This window comes from Mustela erminea, chromosome 6 (genome assembly GCF_009829155.1).
Source record: "Mustela erminea isolate mMusErm1 chromosome 6, mMusErm1.Pri, whole genome shotgun sequence".
NCBI lineage: Eukaryota > Metazoa > Chordata > Mammalia > Carnivora > Mustelidae > Mustela > Mustela erminea.
This window is the reverse complement of record NC_045619.1, coordinates 51,818,105-51,828,783: the sequence shown is the minus strand read 5'-3', so window position 1 is coordinate 51,828,783 and position 10,679 is coordinate 51,818,105. Positions and strand designations below refer to the sequence as shown.

At 47.2% G+C, this 10,679-nt stretch overlaps 1 protein-coding gene across 1 annotated transcript in view; it reads left to right on the top strand.

The window, feature by feature from the left end:
• Window positions 1-10,679, top strand: part of RASSF3 (Ras association domain family member 3) — a 79,272-nt gene that overhangs the window by 47,555 nt on the left and 21,038 nt on the right. The window lies entirely within an intron of this gene.

The following is a 10,679-nucleotide window of genomic DNA, read 5'->3' as shown; positions in this document are numbered from 1 at the left end:
CTCAGGTCATGATCTCGGGGTCCCACATCGGGCTCTGCTCAGCAGGGAGCCTGCTTCCCTCTATCTCCCTCTCTGCCTGCCTCTCCGTCTGCTTGTGATCTCTCTCTGTCAAATAAATAAATAAAATCTTTAAAAAAAAAAAAAGGTGGTTGTGATGATAAAATGGATACATATATATATGTGTCTAACACAGGGTAGATGTTAGAATGAAATCCGATGGATTTGACTTGTCTCAGGAATAGTAATTTTTTTTTTAAAGGTTTTATTTATTTGACAGATATCAGAAGTAGAGTAGTGGTGATGATGACCGTAGGCAGCCTCACACTGTGAAGTGGTTTGTGGTGTACTACGGTTAACTCTGAACAGGGACCCTCTGAGGGTAGGTTTTTCTATGATAATTTTTTTTGCTGACAAGAAGCAGATTAAGAGATTTAGAAAGTCCTGAAAGATGTTAAGAGATCACTTTTTGTTGGTCAAGAGGACATGTGTTTTAAAAAGTCATGGGAGGAGGCGCCTGGGTGGCTCAGTGGGTTAAAGCCTCTGCCTTCAGCTCAGGTCATAATCCCAGGGTCCTAAGATCGAGCCCTGCATCCGGCTCTCTGCTGAGCAGGGAGTCTGCTTACTCCTCTCTCTCTGCCTGCCTCTCTGCCTACTTGTGATCTCTGTCAAGTAAGTAAATAAAATCTTTAAAAAAAAAAAAAAGTCATGGGAGGTTGCTGATAACAGTTGGCAGTAAGAACTTTCTTAAGGAAGCAGTCCAGTGTTTGATGGGACGGCCACCAGGCCTGAGCTCTGCCTGGGACTATGACCCCCTAACCATGCCTCATCATGCCTACGGCGTCCAGCTCTTCGAAGGCCCGTTGGATGGCATCCCAAAGGTTGGGTGTAGTTGCATAGCCTTTCTGACAGTTCCCAGGAAGTGTCTGCTTTTGCTTTCTTCTCGGTCGATCTATCCAGCCGAGAAATAACTGGCTTAATACTGCTGGTTGTGACTTCTGACTGGTTTCCACAGGTGAGAGACCAGCCTGAAATCTGTTTTGCAGGGAAGAAGTAGGCTGGAACAGTACAGCAGACAGTTTGGGCCCCAGGCAGGCGGTCATGATGTATAGCGTGTTCTCCTTCAGGGGACCTGATGTTGGGGTTCTCTGGGCAGCTGGGAACTTGTGGACCAGGATTTGGCCGTCCTGCAACATAGCAATTTAGAACTTTCAGTACACCTGATACCCTAGTTACTTGGAAACGGAAATTCTACGTTCTAGAATGCAACATTTTTTTCTCCTCATGTTTGCACTTCTTTCATCTTTCAGTGCTGACCTTTTAGTGAGTACAGAGAGAAGTTGATTTAACAGGGTTTTTAATTTAAGACGGGAGACCTAACACACCCATATGAGCACCTTGATTGGATCAAGAAGAGCTATAAAAGGCATTTTCTGGAACAGATGGGGAGCTCTTAATTTTGAATGGATATTGAGACGGCCTTACTGATTTTCTTAGGTGTGATAATTTAAAAGTGTTTTGATTATGTGGGAGAAAGAATGTCCTTATTTAGAGATTCATGCTTAAGGATGTAAAGAGTAGCGTGTCCTCATGTCAGCAGTTTAGAAATGGTTATGCAAAAATCAGTGAAGCCCACCCCCTATAGAGGGGTGGCATTAAGTGCCTTGAGGACCGAGGGCCTGACCCATGGCCGCACACAAAGTATTTGCCGAGTGGGAAGCCATTCCCAGGAAACTAGTCTGCGCTCTTCCTGCCTGCTGTTTCCCCTTCACTGAGGTCCTCAAGGGTGTGTCTCTGGGAAGATTCCAAGCACCTTGCACAGGGCTGGGCACGTGGTACTCTGTTGAAGGAATGGGGAAGAATGTGACTAGCACAACCATTTGAAACTCTTAGCAGCGACCATTTCAGAGTGAGCTGTTGTGTTTTCCTTGCAGACTTACTGACTGGCAGGAATCCAGGAATGAGGGGCAGTCTGTCTGGTTTCTCATGAGTATTTTCAGGAAATCAGGCTGAGTTCCTAACAGATCTGAAAAAGGAGTGGCAGGGCATTGGGTGGTCCAGACCAGATCTCCAAGACTAATGGGTTTTGCAGAAAATAAGCAGGTGCCACTGTGCATAGGAAAGCTGGGCTTTCTGGAACTTCCCACCCTAACTGTCGGAATTTGGTTTACTCTCAGGCTGGGCTGGTAGTCAGAGGTTTTAAGAGGCTGGTGGGTAGGTTTGGCATTGCTCTCAGGTTATGAAGTGTTGTTTAAGCCGTTCTTGGGTGGTATAGGAAGGAGGGAAAGCTTATCATTTTGTGCACATTTATTGCCCGTTGCCCATGTGTTTTATGTTCAGTGTTCTCTCAAGCAGTGCAGTGAGAACTAGAGTCAACTTTCTTCCCTAAGTGCTAAGCAAATACAGAGTTCAGGCAGAGAGTGAAAATAGTTACAGAATGCTGATTATTTATTTTCTGTTTAGGATGAGAGAAAGGAGGCACAAAGGAAAGAAACCATTTACTTCATATATACATTTGAAATTTTGTCCCGTCCCCCCCCCCCCCCCCCCCCGCCGCCCTTCTACTGAGACATTCAGAATGGTTAACTGAAACCGCCTTCTAAAAATACCCTCTAGCAGCACAAAGTATTTTCTCTTTGTCTAAAATTAGCTGATTTGAGCTCAGTAGTCTGGTTTCCTAAATCCTTCCATTAGGTGCTTTGGCTGCTTCTCTTTAGTTTTATGAGTGATGGGGAAGCAAACTAGGAAGGACTCCATCTTTGACAGAAGAATTTACAAATATCTGAGGCTAGTTCCAGGTTAAGTCTTATCTCTTCCAGGAAGGCTTCCCAAGCTGTTTCTGTCCTGGGCTCTCCTTTTCTTTCTTTTTAAAAAGATTTTATTTATTTGAGAGAGAGCGCCATGAGCCCGTGCTTGCACAGGCCTTGGGGGGTGGAGGGTGGGGGGTGAAAGGCAGAGGGAGAATGAGCAGAGCCCTGATGTGGGGCTCAGGATCAGGACTCTGAGATCATGACCTGAGCCGAGGCTCAACTGACTGAGTCACCCAGGCACCTCTGTGCTCTTTTCCGTCACCTGTCTTCCTTGATAACACCGCTCTCCCTGTCCCAGCCCTGCCTGTCCTGAAGGGCCTCACCTGTGCTCTGCTCCCTGTTCTATCCAGTGCCTCACACGACCGTTTGCTGAATGTTTAAGCACTTAACAAATATTTGTCAAATGTCAGAGCTGGTCCGTTTACTGAGCAGGAAGAGAGGGAGATACTATTTGGTGGTGGTGTTCACAGACGCCTATCTCTTCATGGGAAAATTAAGGAAGTGGGAGCTGAAGAGAAAGCAGGAGAGATATTAGCTGAGTTGGGAGTGACTGGGAAATGTTGGCCAGGTCAGAGTGCGGTGGTAGAGAGCGGCCAGGCTGATGAGAACTCCTCCATTCCTACCTTCCGTCTGCCTGAGCCCTAGATGGCACTGGGCACTTCGAGGTTTGTTGATGTTTGTAGAATACTGTGCGCTTTTGGAAAATGTGGTTTACCTGCCTCAGGCGGGAAACAACATTGGTTTTGTGGAAGTTAGGTATACTTAATTAGCTTGCATTTGTCAATTTCTGAAAACGTTTTTCAGTAATCTGGAGCGTGTGTTTCTCTTCCAAATCCCTTGAAAGAAGGGGGTCCTAACTTCTCTTTTAGACTCATAGACTTTCCGTCTTAGAAATGTTCCCATTTTACAGCTGTTGGGATGTTCAAGAAGGACCACCTGTCATCCCGTTTCCCCTGCCTGAGTTCTGGATCAGTTCGTTGAGAAGGAAGACCAGAGTCAGGAAGAGGTAGACGGGTGTTACCTTTATTGCTGACAGTAGACGAAACTGATATTGGAGAATGTGGCCTGCTGCGTGGACAGGTGGTCTCCCCGAGGCTGAGCTCCAGTGCTGGGCTGGGGATAGTCCCGCTACAGGCTCAGAGCAGAGTGTGAACCCCCATGTGATGACTCTGGTGCACACTCATTTTTCCTTCCAGACCCACTGATCCTGTGCTTCTTCCTTGTCCAGGAGGTAGGCTCATGGGTGGAGAGCGGAGGCCTTTTTTTCTATTAAGAGGTAACAAAATGACACCTGTAGAGGTGATGTCCTTTCCTAAAGTCACAGAGCTAGCTGGCAACAGACTTTTCTCCTGGGCTCTAGAGACCATTGGTACGCATAGAAAGGGCATGGTTTTGGAGCTGGACAGGCTTACTCTGTCACCTTTGCATTCGTTTATGCATCTGCACTATGGGATTAGTCTTCCTCTCTCAGGGACTTTTGGGGGAGGTTTTCAGTCAATTTAACCCATGTTTAATAACCTGGGCTCGTGCTCCATTGCCTCCTCATGAGCAGTGCAGAGCTTACCCCAGCTTGTCTGTAATATTTACCAGCCCGTATGTTCCTTCTTTTTAATCCTGGCTTAGAGCCTCAGGAAACTTGGTGATTGGGAGGTGTTTCTCAGCAGATTGGGACTTGGAAATTGAGTATTTTAATTTTGATATTTTGGGAGGGAAACTGTTATTCCTCACGAAGTAAAGTGCTATATTGAAAGAATTTTACATGTCCTACACCCTGTAGACAGGATTTGCGTTACACCTGGAATTGATTTTGTAGCCAAGAGTTGAGCACTGTGCCTGCTTAACCTTGGGGAACAGATGCCGTTCTATTTCAAATATTCTTACTTCTTTTCTAGGACATTCGTTAAGTGGCTGTTTAAAGATTTTGTTTAGGGGCACCTGGGTGGCTCAGTGGGTTAAGCCTCTGCCTTCCGCTCAGGTCATGATCTCAGGGGCCTGGGATCGAGTCCCACATTGCATCGGGCTCTCTGCTCAGCGGGGAGTCTGCTTCTCCCTCTCTGCCTGCCTCTCTGCCTACTTGTGATCTCTCTCTGTCAAATAAATAAAATCCTTTAAAAAAGATTTTGTTATACAATTTAGAGGACTTTGAAAAAGTTCCCGAGGTGGAGGGTGATTGGGGCCTAGGGGAAACGGTGAAAATGGGAAACAGACACATATTTGTGCAAGGGACCTGGTCCAGAAAGTGTAAAATGGGATGGAGCCCAGTCTCCACGTTTCTTGCAATGTCCTGGGTGAAACCTCCCCAGGCCCTCCAGGTCATTCTGCATCTCTGAGCGGGTGCACATCCTGTGTTCAGTGCTTTGTGCGAACCTCCTCTTAGCGGCTGCTGCTTGCTTCCTGTCCAGATCCTCAGGCTAGCGAGACTCAGCTGTCAGGCTGGGTCTGCACCGCTCCGATACACACACGTTTGCCTCAGACCCTAATGCTCAGACTTTCCTGAAACAACGTTCTGTTTCTCTTCTTTCCATTTCAATTCTGACTTTTGCTTTTTCATGTGTTCCCAGCCCTCACAGGCAGCCAGAGGCACACCCCCTGCCCTCAGTCGGGACTGACCTGGCCTCCTGGCCGTGGGGAGCGGTGAGGGGGGTTGCTGAGTCCCAGCACTGAGGAAAGGTGGGGCGGGAGGGCACTTCCTCCTGGCCTTGGACTTCCCGCGGAGCCTGTAGGGAAACAGAGCTGGAGGGTGTGCAAACCCTCAGGGTTATACCAGCAACACAAACACTCCTGCTCAACAAAGACAGTTTAAAATGCTGTAAACACCCTCCACGCCCCCTGTCCCCCCCCCTCCCCCCTTACTGGCAGCTCAATTTCCAGGGCAGTTTTTGGGGAGGGTAGATTTTTAATTTAGAAATTGGTTGCTGTGAGAGGGTGACAGTAAAAACTGTCTTTCCTTTTTTGACAGTCTTTGGCAATAGCAGTTTTTGTTTTTGTTTTTACATGGTTAGAGAGGCTTTTTTATTTCCCAGACCACAAGGGCCTATTTTTACCTGGGACTCTCTGGTTGGTTCTCCCTAGGGGCTTCCTGCCTCGGTCTCTGTGAGGGCAACGGGCTGTCGGCTTTGGGGACAGTAGGAGCTGTAGTCGTCTCTCTGGAGGTGGCTTGTGCTCTGCCTGGGGTGTGGGCAGCATATCAAAGTGTGGCCCTTTATGCTGACAAAGTGCTGGATTGCTTTGTGTTTACTTTTTTAAAGGTTATTTTAAATTTTTTCATATGTGAAAGTCTTTTCTTTCCCTGCTTACCATTCATAACAGACTTCCGGAGAAGTTTTTGGAAGTTTTGTGCGGGAAGGAAAACCATCTCCAATCTCACCAGTCTGGCATAAGCACTGGTAACATTTTGGAATATTTTTCTTTCTAGTCTTTAGGCACGTTAAAAGATAAACTCCAACTGAGTAAAGTTTGTAAGATCTTACTGGCTTTAGTCAGTGATTCATGAATTGGGCAGCATCTTATCTGGCAGATAGTAAGGAACTCTGAAGAATTGTACAAAATGAAAGATTTTCAGGGAGCAGGGCCCACACAGGATGGATGGGACAATGACGGAGAAATTTAAAAAAAGCAAAGAGCAGATGGTGGCAAGGTCACCTTCCTCAGGCACAGCAGGGAGCCATCAGGCTGATGACCTCACTAGTGCTGACCAGGTGATTTCCAGATTGACCTGTTTGAGGTTCCACTCCTGGGGGAGGCTGAAACTCTTAAGTTAGGTCTTAAATCTTAGTCTGGAGACTTGGGTTTAGCACAGGTGACTCCATTTTGGGCTTGCTGTCCAACTAGGCACATAATTTATCGTATTGGAGATGCAATTTCTCCTCTAATTTTTTTTTTCCTTTTCCCATGAAAAACTCTCTGTAGCGTTCATGTTAACAGCCCCTGTAGGGTTCCTTTGAGATTTGAAAATATTGTTGAGCTATTTCCTTAATGCTGGGAATACAGTTTCTGATTTTTAAACGAATTATCTGTGGTCCTGTATAGATTATTTCTGTTTCCAGTGCGGGGGCTTGAACTCATGACCCTGAAATCAAGACTGAGAGCTGAGGTCAAGAGTTGGATACTTAATGGACTGAGCCACCCAGGTGCTCCCAGATTACGAATTCTCTGATAAACTCTTAGTTGTATTAGTGCCTCATCCTCCAAAATTTAGGTTGAATACAGCGTTTGAAAACAGGGAAGCCTCCAGAAGCCAGGAGTGCATAGATCTGTTGTCCTCTTGCTTTCACTGTCTCAGTCCATGGTTGGTTTTCCTCCTCCTGCTTTTTTGGCTTAATGGGCTTTGAATTGGATGGATCCGGTATGAACCATGCTTAGCTTCTGTGCTGATGAACTGCATATCCTTTTATTTGCAAAATAGGGATAATAGTGGTACCCACCTACAGCGCTGTTAGAAGAATTCAGAATCAGGTTGTGAAGGCAGTGGCATAGTGTCTGGACTTCGGTGATAAGATTCATTAAGGGCAGCTGCTGTCACCTTCCTCCCTTCCTCAGTGCCTCCCAGAGATTTGGGTTGGCGAATTCTGCTTTCTGGTGTTGGAAGCGTGGCCAGAAAGGAAAGGGAAGCGGAATGGGGGAGGTATATTGAGAAGACCTTTATTTTTCCCTTCCTAAGTGCAGGGAAAGTTCAACTGTTTGTTCCTGGGATTGTCAGAACCCTCAAGGCGGTTGGTCTGGGCTGGGATTGGCCTGGGTGAGGGTGGGCGGGACCCCGGTGCACTCTACTTTTCTTGCAGGGGCTTCTCTCTCCCTGGTCTCTTCTTCCGGCCTTTGGGTCAGTTTGGGTGTCCCGTAACTCACCCAAGTCACTGGCTGGGACCAGCCTTGCATCTCTCCCTGACACGCTTCCGAGGACTTTTGTGTTTCTCACCCCATCGATGACTAAGCAGGAGGGCGGGAGAGGATTTTTGTAGAGAAAAGTTATCTTTATGTTTATGCTTATGTGAAGTCCTTCAAGGTCACAATGCACCTGGTATCTGTTTGAATTGCTCTGACGTCTTTCACTTCAGAGTACTTTCACCTCCTTGGTAGGTAGATGGAAGGTGAATCCTCAGATAAAACCAGCATCTGGGGCTGCATTTGTTTAAAAAAAAAAGGGGGGGGCGCGGGGGTGCTGCTGAGGTGAAGCTAGATGTGGAAGTGTCTAGTGAGAGTGGAGGGCAGCAGTGGGGAGTCTTTCTTTGTCCTTCATCGTGGGTTGCCTGTGGTGTGGAAGAATGCGGCCTTCTGCACATGGTCCTTCAGTCAGGCCTTTTTTTTTTTTAAGATTTTATTTTTATTAGACAGAGATCACAAGTAGGCAGAGGGGCCGGCAGAGAGGCTGCTGAGCAGAGAGCCCGATGCGGGGCTCGATCCCAGGACCCTGGGATCATGACCTGAGCCAAAGGTAGAGGCCTTAACCCACTGAGCCATCCAGGCACCCCCAGTCAGGCCTTTCTAAGGGCTATGAACAGACTTACTCAAAAGAGCAGCCTTGAGTGGAGTGTAGGGGAGGATACTTCAGGAAAGAGGGTTGAGTGAATGAATGGAAACAAGAGTGATAGGAAAGAGTTTTAACCCTGTGGTGTGCTTCGGAATTTCAAGTTTGTCTAGTTAATATCTTTCTTGGTCTGGACATCTGGCCTGAAAGGACTGACAATTCTTTCCCTTCTCTCATAGTGCCACCTCTGTATGTCAGATGGTATGAGAGTGAACGTGACATGGGTTTGGACTAGTGCATTAGTAAGGCTGCAATGAGTAAGAATTGAGGATTTAGAAATCCAGGCCTTAAGGAGTTAAATGCGACTTCCTGGACATTGCCTTCAGCAAATTGCTGTCATCCACACGTTTTAACTCTGTGTTGCCTGAAAACATAGAACTTAAATTGCTTTCACATCTTTTTTTTTTTCATGTGGCGTGAACTTTGACTCTGTGTTATAATTGGCAAGGAAGAACACCAGGTATCTTTTGGATAAGTTTGTTTCTGATAATTTTTCATGGCGTGCTGGCCCATAGACATTTCTAATTTTCTTGAGATATTTCGTTTTTCTGGTCAAATGAGGTAATGACTCCTACTTGCAAGGCCTCTTCCCTTGATTTTCAGATTCCTGCTCTTGGCGGAGCTGGCGAAGCCCGGAGCCTGCTCAGCTTCCCAGATGGGCTCCACCTGCCGCCTCCTGGTTGTTGCTGCATTCCCTCATGCTTCCTGTCTGGCTCATCTCCAAATGAGCCTGCTCATTTCCTTTCTCTGGAACCTCCCTCCCGTTACAGGCAAGGTTCAAAGGTTCCATAACCAATCCAAGGATGGGGAGGCCCCAGACCTGACCTGCAAACTCTGACCTTTGTAAGAGCCTCTGGCACCCGTGTGCTAACCTGAACAAGGACTGTGGCTCAGGAGCTCCGGTTTTAATGGCTCTTAGCTGAAGGCAGTGGCTGGCTGCTGGAGGACCCTCAGAGTCTTCAGCAGTGAGCTGTTTTAATCTAGAATTTAGGGTGGGCACTGTGTCACTATTTACCAGTGTGTGGTGTCTTTCTCACTTCCATCCAGGCTTCTCCGTGATAGCTTCTTTTTTTCCCAGTTAATTTTCCCAATACTCTGTGGACTCCCATTGTGGGCACTTGATTAGGGCAGTGGCGTAGATAGAATATCAGTATACCGGGGTGCCTGGCTGGCTCAATCGGAAGAGCATGTGGCTCTTGATGGGGGGGGGTCATGACTTTGAGCCCCACGTTAGGTGTGTAGAGATTACTTAAATAAACTTAAAAAGAATATTAGACAACTCACTGCTGAAGAGGACAGGGACCATAGCCCAAAGCCCTCTTAATAATCAGAGCTTTCCTTAAGGACGGGTCTTCCTCTGCAAACCCAAGAACCCACTACCTCTCCCATTCTGACCGAAACCTCAGAGCGGTGGGCTGTGGCCACATTCTTTTTCCAATTATGAAAGCTGATTAGCCGGATTTGGGTGTGCTTGTCTCTGAGGCCTCTAATAATCTTTCCTTTCTTTGTTACCCAGCTCACCTAGAATTTGAGAAAGTTAAACCAGTTGTGAAAATGTATCCCCTTTCAGAAATGAACAGCATCTTAATTGATTCCCTTTGAAAACATGTTGAACAGGGATTTGTGAGTCTGAGCGTAATCTGGTATGCCTTGAGGTTGGGCTCTCCAGCGGGGGCACTCTGAGGAGACTGGTCCCCCTCCAAGTTTGTTTTCTGGCTCCAAACAAATGAGTGGCTGTTGGACGATTGGCACGCGACCCGGCTTTGAAAGCACAGCCATATAGGGTATTGTGGACTGGTAACCAGGGGCTTTAAAAAGTGAGGTCATGGAAGGCCCAGATGAAACGCTCTTCATGTGGATCACAACTGCAATTAATCTTATTAACACCCTGGGCCCGTGCCTGCTCTCACTGCCCCGCGTGTGTGAGGGTAGTTAAGGGGCAAGCTTTGAAGGCCTCGCTCCTTTGATGGTGCAGATGGAGAACAGAAGCGTATAAAACTTTGTTTCTGCTGTTACAAAGGCCTTTTGTGTGCCCTTGCAGATGCATTAGTTTTGAGAAGCAAACCAAAAAACCCCACACAGATTGATAAGCGGTAGGAAAGCGGGGATGGATTGCAAATGCAATCTTGTAGATGTGGGCTCTGAGACCAGATAGAATCAATCCGTTGAAAAGGAATGTGCGACGGCCGCCTTCCAGCATCGAGCTGGTCCCAGCACCGTGTTCCCGAGAGGACGGTTTAAAATGCTGTCAGGTTATTGGGAGGCAGGAGTAAACACAGGAAGCAGCCAACGGAAGAGGTGCTGCGGCTGCTGGATCTGCAAGGACGGGGTGGCCCAGGGCCTGCTGA